This window comes from Triticum dicoccoides, chromosome 6B, assembly GCF_002162155.2.
Source record: "Triticum dicoccoides isolate Atlit2015 ecotype Zavitan chromosome 6B, WEW_v2.0, whole genome shotgun sequence".
NCBI classification, from domain to species: Eukaryota; Viridiplantae; Streptophyta; class Magnoliopsida; order Poales; family Poaceae; genus Triticum; species Triticum dicoccoides.
Genome location: NC_041391.1, coordinates 586845435 through 586854255, shown reverse-complemented (window position 1 = coordinate 586854255; position 8821 = coordinate 586845435).

Here is an 8821-nt window from a genome sequence, read left to right as displayed (position 1 = left end):
GGCGGACCGGCGGTGGGGAGTGGTTACGGGCAGGGCGGGCTGGCCGGGGGTGGCGGGGGCGGGCGGTTCGGCCGGTGGTGGCTGGCGGCTCAGGGGGGGGGGTGTTGTTTGATGATAAACTGGAGGCCCTTGATTTCGTATCCAACGGCTGGAAAATCTAATGACCAGAGATGAAAAAGTCAGTCGACTGACGTGTAGCCTCACCCCGCACGTACACATGCACGCACGCATGTAGCCGTGCAACACTGACACGTACACATAACATGCACACGCACGCATGCTGGCGTGCAACACTGACACGTACACATGCACTCACGAACACATGCACGTACGGACCCATGCATGCAACACTGAAACGCACCCTTGCACGCACGCAACACTCACACGCCTGCATGCACACAACACACGACGCAAGACACACGCTCACCCTATAATTGCATGCACCCTTTGTTAAGGACATGGATTGTTACGGGTATTAATCAATCTAATCTGTGATAAGCAGAACATTGATGTTTGCATCGGTCTTTATGAATCACAACGTATCGAACGGGATATCAACATAGTAGGCTTTACTACATGAAAAAGATGACGTCACACTCAATGAACAATCATCGGTTTATGAAATGCCCGCTTCTGACTGCCTGCGTTGTGCTCTGCCTGCGTTGGGTCACTGACATGCAGGCCATACACCCAAAGAGCCCACACGTCAGTGCAAGAACGGCACGGTGTCCTAGGTCAGAGTCGAGGGCGCCACTCGTGGCACGCCCGGCTGAACACGCGTCCATGCCGCATTCAAACGCCTCCATGAAACCCGCCCGTGTGGAAGCCGAGAAACCCACTCTAGACACACGTTCGTTCATGACCGAGACGGTGTTAAACACAATGCCGGTCGAGCTCCTCCCGTCCGCCGTCTATTTAATCCCCTATTTAAACGAGGCCAAATGCCAGCCAAGAATCGCACACCTCCGCCGCTCCCGTATCTCCTCCACCATTTTGTCCACTCTTATAATGGCTTACGAAAAGTAGTTATTCCGCATCCAAGCCGACTGGGTAGCCCGCCGGATATGAGCTATGCAGCTTGCTGATCCACCTCCCTCCCCTCGCTCGATGGAGCCAGTTGCCGCCCCAAGCCGGCGCGCGGTTCAGCAACTCGCCAGCTCGACGAGGAGCGGCGCACGAGCGTCGTTGCTGCCATCCATGCTGCGGCCTCGTACCGCGTCTCCCGTTTCTGTGGCCGAGACTCCCATGCCGGCGGCCGCGCCATGCAAGCAGCGACAAAAGCCGGGTGCGCGGAGAGCGACGAGTCGGTGGCCAGCGCTTCCGCTTCCGCCGCCATCATCGAGGAGAAGTAGAACACGGGAGGCCACCGCCGCTTGGGTCCCATGAAGGCCACCGTGGAGGCGACGCCGGTGTACACAACAGGTGTCTTGCCGGATCCTTTTGTTGCAGGACGTTCGTCGGCCCCACATGGGCTCCACGGAAGAGGGGAATGTTAGGATGAACTCGAGCCGGTGTCGGCCATGGCGAAGTAGTGGCTGGTGATGAACTCGAACCGGTGCCGGTCACCATCATCTTCGGCACCAGCCAATGATATCAGTTGCGCAGTGGGGAAGCGAGCCGTCCTTTGTGCTGAAGCATATACCTCCGGGGCTCCCGGCAGTCCGGTGATCATGCTGCCGGACATGAGGAACACAAATCGATCGGTGGGCGACCATTTAGGCCAGGTATTATATACCTGTGCTGTCCAGAACTAGCACCGCGTAGTTCATTTGAATGTAATGAAATCCGTCATGTTTGTGTGAAAATCTGGTATTTTATATGATTTCCGTCGTTGTTTATATGAAATATTAGTTTGTCTACGTGTTTGCGTGAATTTTGTCCGGTTGGTTGAGTTGCTATCATAATGTGTGCGGCTACGGTTGGATAGCGTAATTTGCGGGTCGCCGGTCGATCTGCGGGCGGCTCGAGCGGCGTTGTGGGCCAAAAAACACAACTCGTGCAAGCTCGTCTCCAACGTGCGCGCTGGAGGATGCATGACATCATGAGCACCCGAGCCATTCCTCGTTCATCGGTGGCAAAGGCACTGGTGGACAAAAGGGTCGCCAATATTTTGTCTACCCCGGGCAAGATCCAAACAGCCCCTCCCAACATATTCAAATCCCTCGTTCGCCGTGGAATTTTGCCATGTGTTGTTTTCATGGACTAGCAAGATGACCGTGCATTGCACGGAACATCAAGATGCATTTTTTTACAAACTCCCGCATGCATGCAAGGGATAATTAATGTCCTCCTTTGCTAGTACCACGAGGCAAACACCATTAATATTGCATCGATTAGTGATAGTGGCCTTGTATATCTGCAAATTGTAATTTTGATAGCGGCCCCTTGTATATGAAAATGGAGGGAGAAATATGAGAGATAAGGTGAGGAGGAGTGGGGCGTGGTGCCTTGGTGGTGACTGGTGGTCGGACTGGGTGGAGGCATGGGGATGGACGGCGCATTAGGTCTAGGTTTGTATCTCTCTCTCACACACACACACATAGGTGGGGGCGTGCACAAAGAGAAGAGGTGCACGCACGGCGCACGTACTCCCGTCTCTTTCCCAACCACACCCGCGCGGGCACACGGTGGAGCTCATTTGTGTACGAAAAAGGCAGCCCACATGGTAATTTGGCACGTGTACTGGTTGTCCACTTGGTGGAGGGAGGATCGTCTACCACGGGTGAACAAACAAATTGCAACTTGACGTGTTATGTTAAATTAAAAAAAGAGACAAACCATGTGGGGCCTACCTTAGAGGCAAGGCTCTAAACACTGGAGTACTTTTGATGTGTCCCGTCAACTCGCAGAACGAGGAGAAACTTGCTTAGTACGCCGTCTCCCCCGCCCACGGGCGCGGCGGCTCGCAGGATGAGGTGAAGCTTACTACTACTGCACGCCTTTACGCCCGCTCCCTCGCCCACGCACGCGGTGGATCACAGCACGAGGAGAAAATTTTACTACTCCCTCCGTTTACTCCTCATCCCTACTATGTACGTACTTTGGTTAGTGCTCCCTCCATTTACTTATACAAGGCCACTGTAAAAAAATACATTTTGCATCTATACAAGGCCACAAATAGTAATCGAGCCTTTCCAGTTTATGGCTGAATTTCAAAATATCTCCAACCAAGGTAGACGGTGAGTGGTCAAATTAATTTCGTAGTTTGCATAGTATGCTCGTTTTTTCAAGAAGTTATGTTTACCGAGGCATTAATTAGAACGAATGCATGAATGACCACTAAATTTCCATGAACTTGTACATGCATTGGTTAGTTTCCTCTTGACACTGCTTGCGTCGGGTGATCTAACGCACCTCAAAATCCAACATGTAATGGTATTACTACTAGTATAGTAGAATTGAGACTTATCAAACGGAAAAATGAATGTTTTTTAGATGAGCCCTATAAACCCTAGTGGGTACGTACTCCGTAAAAACAGATTTTTCCAAAACTAAGTCGCTCCCTTTCATGAATTATGTAGTATACTCCTCCATCGACGCTCCCTTTCATGAATTATTTACTTCCTGTCGCCGACATGTGGGACATATAGCAACCGGGTCGACGTGTCAAGCATGAAATAACCGTGCAGAACAGCAGGGGGACGCACCCCACTCGTACCGGCCCAGTAGTAGTAATGAGCAATGAGACATCAAATCACAATGCCGCACCTTCCCAGACGGACAAAGCAACCATTATTTCACACTTCGGTTCTACATCATCTCAAACCACGTACTAGTATTTCTTCTGCCTCAACAGGGACATGCGCATCGCCTTGGTACATCATGACATGTGGGACCGCATGACACGCCATGCTCCCCGTCGATCGCTCGGTAAAATCACCTCATTTTTACTATACTTCCTCCGGATCGGTTTACTACATGGCATGCACGTCGTTCTAGGTTGAGAATTTAACTCGCTATATATATATGTGATGAATAGTACGCTAGCCTTTTAAAAAATCTATACTTTTGTATAGTAGTACTCCACTATCGATGGATTGTGCCATGGAGCAAAAATTGAAATTTTAAAAAAAGGTGGTACATATAGAGAGCGCTCGTCGCCAAATTATGCATATAGTACTATTAAAAAAGCTAGTACGTGCTTAATTGGGGTGCTAAATTCTATTAAAGAAATACTAGTGCTAGTATGTACATACTGAAGAGTTAAAGTAACAAGAAGAAACATAACATAGTTCTGCTGGGGGCTCAGCACAACACACCCCTCAAATTAAACTAAGCACACCTGAAATTAAACTATGCAACTAATCCGGTAGACACTGCATTAGAAGTTTAGAACCAACATGAGCAACGACACTGCCACCTTTCTCGGAGTCCTTGTCCATGTCCTCGACTTCGTCCTTGTCCCTCTTCCTCTTGGCCGATACTTCTTTACTTGAACCGCCAACTTGGATGTTGCTCTTCATCCAACCCTTGTAGATATTGAAACAAAGGTAGCCATCCATTGCAGCGTACTGGATGTGATCTATATCTAGTACATTCCGCTGTCATGCATAACGATGAAACGAGTATGGAGGTTTTTCCAGTTTACCATACGAAGGATGAACCATGGCTCTTGCCAGGGTCAGCATTGAAGACTGACGAGAGGGCACCAGCCAATTCTTCTGGAGGTCGAAGGGGTTGCCTACAACGAGGCCTATCCGGCGCAGGACTTCTTTGTCGTTCTTAAAGTCTACAGTAATGAATTTGACTGTTTTGTCCTCGAGGAAGTTCTTAAAATCCTGGCACTCAATGTCGGCATGGCATATGTGGTAGACCAAGCAAACGTTATTTACGCAAACCTAGATCACGGCGGGCTTCTTCCTCTCTTCGTCCTTTAGATCCTTCTCTCGTCCCACGACTGTCGTGTACTCAACATCTACCCCAGCGACCCACTCATCATGTGAGATTTCGAACATGCGTCTGAAGCGAGAAAGGCATCCTTTCACCGTCGCGGAAGTACGGGTGTAGATGACGTCGAACTCATCGCCGGTGATGGTTCTAACCTTGTACTTACCGCCGATCAGGGAGATTTGGGATGCCATGGATTTGGGAGGAGGGTTAGGATTAGTGGAACTGCCGTAATGTGAATGGACGGGACGACTAGGAGCGAACCGCCGTAGTATTAAAGGACGTGCGGGGACGAGTAGGAGCGAACTACCAGCGTGCGAACGGCTTGGTAGTGGCTTTCCATTCTCCCATGATACAGTCTTCCGAGAGCCCTTGGATCTGAGATCGAACGGTTGCATGGCGTGATTCTAGACCTATGGGTGAATATCCTATCCTGGAGGGTTATTCTTAAAATTTTCAGCAACTTAGAATGCAACCGTTTGATCTCAGATCCAAGGGCTGCCAGCAGCCCATATCATGGTCGCGCCTACCACGACCGTCGCATCGCTCGCGCGGTCGCGTCCTTGGAGGTTTAACATGGTGCGTTAGGCTATCTGATGTTGGCATGTCATACATAGTCATCACTTAGTCACTCGTACTACAACAAGGTTGTCTATAAGTGTATTTTTTACTCCTCTCTATCTCTTTCTTCGTACTCCCTCCATCCCATAATATAAGAACGTTTTTGACACTACTAGTGTCAAAAACATTCTTATATAATGGGACACATGGAGTACTAGTATTTATTCCATTTGCCAACGAGTGACCTCTTCCAATGAAATGGTGTTCCTAAGTTTGCTTCATTTAATTAGCTATAGACTCAAAATTGTCTTTTCACCTAGGTACACGTGCTTAGCACCATTTCTTCCTTGGGTCACCAAACTAGACTCTCTCTTCTTGATTAACTTGCCACATCAGACTTTATGCCTATGTGGCAAGCTTAAGCACCTGTAGGAGCAAGTAAGTACAATAGTGCGCTTTACATGGCATTTTTGCATATGCGGAGGAAAGAGAGGCAAGGAAAAAGTGGAGAAGTGGGCTCTCAGGCAAGAGCCAGCCTCTACTACTACATGGTGGAGCATTGGGAGAGGCACATGTATGGAGGTGGTCAGGAATCGGGAGACTCACGCCGGTCGTAGCCGCAGTTAAAATGATAATGGCAAGTCAAATCACGGGGACCCACCTGTGCAGCAGTAACTCGCTGTCAAATCACACAGACCTACGTTTGCAACAGCCTACTCCCTCGTCTTCTCGCGTCTCTATCGAACCGACTAGGCGGAACTGCCCCGCCTACCGCGCAGGAAAAGCCCCGCCCTCGACTTTTAAATACAACTACTCCCTCCGTCTAGGTGAGTAAGTCATCTTACGAAAACTAAATAATCCCAAAATACTAAGGTGCGGTGCATTAACTTCTATCTCATTTCTTGTTCTTCACATATCAACCAATAAGAATTCAATGATATACTTTTTGTGACATAGTAACTCATATTTAGTTAGTCAAACGGATAACCTAGAACTACGTGCAGGCCCTATAAACCGAGACGCCTACAAATAAAAAACCGAGATGGAGAGGGTAGTTCAGCATGTATCTTTTTAGATCAATATAGTCGGGATTCACCAAGGAGCAAAACCAAGTGGTAGGCTGCTCCTGTCATGTTGGCGTAGCAACTCAAGAAGGGTCAGTCCGCACACGAAATGGCGACACACTTAACAGGACCCCTTTGGCAGACATGTGGCTCATCCACCGTCTTGTTCCACGTGCGATGCACCAAATTACAGTTCGGAGCAGCGGTTGGAATTGGAGGCACCCCGGTCGTACCGCCACAGTAGTAGAAAATGAGTGATGAGGGGTCAAATCACAAAGCCCCACCTTTCCCGCATTAAGCTGGATGGACGAAGCAACCATCATTTCACTCTAGCGCGCAAGAGCATAAAGAAAAGAGAAAACAATGATGCGTGTGGCAGCTACCTAGGGCACCCTAGGGTAGAGGTCTCCACTACAGATCCTTTTTTTAAAGCGCCTCCACTACAAATCGGCTTCTCCCTCATCCTCTTGAAGAAAACCCATGATCAGTGTGGCGGTAGGGTTTGTAGGAGTACTACGTCGTGCGGGGCCATGTCGTAGTAAACGGGTTCGAGTCGACGCCTTAAATATGTGTGGGCCGCTTGGTTTTACGGGAACGAGGCAGCATTTTGGGTTCGGGGACCAGTGGAGACATAGGACGTACAAAAAAATGGTGGACATAGGTTCGACCGAAAGGCAATGATGCATGGGACCTGCATTTTGATATACCAGGGGCCGCATGAAATTTGCTACTCTACCCAAAACTAGTAAGGTACACATGTATTGAACGCATGAGATTTCAAAACCAAATTATGAATAAATACACACTATAGCATGTAAAGCTTTGAGTCATACATGCATGATGTAGATGTTCGTTTAGTTCTTATAGTTCATCTCATTCAAAATCAATTAGTTTTATAAAAATGTTAAGATTCATGGGGTTGTGCATTGTAAATCATAAAGTAAAAAACAAATAATGGCAATTCATTTAGAAAAAATAATCAATTATGATACAGAAGATTCTAGAACAAAGGAGAAGTGCTTGTGTTTTGAGGTTTGTGCATTATGCTTAAGTTCAACCATGGAGTCTTCTAAATTGTACATATGGCAGATCTGGTGGAATGTTGATGATATCCAACGGCTAGTAGTGCTCGGATTTGCCCATCTATGCCCTGTCGGGTTAGCTTCATCCAGCGACCATCTTTCAAAGTTATTGGCACACTATATAGTTCTTGTGCCATAGTTGCATGTTTTGGAAAAAAGCTACTAGTGGGTTGTACTATCTGTCGGCGTTCTTGGAACGGGGGTCCCTAGACTTGCCTGCCTGCGGCCCGCGGTGTGGCTCAATGGGCGGCCCATCTTCATCAGCACGAGCTCAAGACCCTCGCAAGGGGCCAAGCCTCGCGGGGTAGGTGACAGGAGGCCTCCTCAGGCACGGCCTCGTCATGCTGACTTGCGAGGAGGCGGAGAGATCAAGGCGGGGTACCTCACGAGGTGCCCATGACGCAAGCCATGACGACCAAGGGCGCCAGGCGGGTGCCAGCCCGCGCAGTGTCCTCCTTTCCTCTTTGGTGCAAAGGGAGCAAGCGCAGCCGAGAGCATCAAGCAAAGGCATCCATTTCGGTGCAACAAGACCAAGACCGTCGCAACGGCAGGAAGGAAGTCATCGTCGAGCCCAGGAAGGCTTCATCGTCAGAGCATTTGACAGGAGAGGACCAACTTTAGTCAGGATAAGTTTACTAGATGTTCCCCTTCAAAATGGCCAATTGTTGGCGCCCTTCCCACTCAATATTTCGGAAGAGGCCCAGGGCCTTTGCCTATAAATAGGACTAGCCACCCACAAGGTAGAGGGGACCGGGTCATCACAAGGAAACCAGTAGAAGGAGCGACTAAACTCCCCCTAGCAGTTCATCGCACCAGCCAAGAACAGACCCTCGCGAGGCTGTTCTTCCTTGTATTGTTCATCATCAGCCCAAGAGGCAATCCACCACGCCACAAACTAGAGTAGGGTATTGCACCACAATGGTGGCCCGAACTAGTATAAAACCTGTGTCTCTTGTATTGCTCTTTGCATAGCTTAGATCCTAGCGAGGCGGCGAGGTGCGGGTAATAGAGGGTGAGATCTCTGCGTGCACCCCTGAGTTCGAACCTAGAGGGTCTGCTGGAACCCAAAATCCGACATTTGGCGCGCTAGTAGGGGTGCGCCGGAATCCACCTTCTGCCGCTTCGCGCCCCGTCGCATTGTCATCATCATGTCCGGCGACCAGGCAGGCAACCCTGATCCCTGGGTGGCCTGGCCCGCCCACGCAGAGCCGCTCACCCCGGGCAACC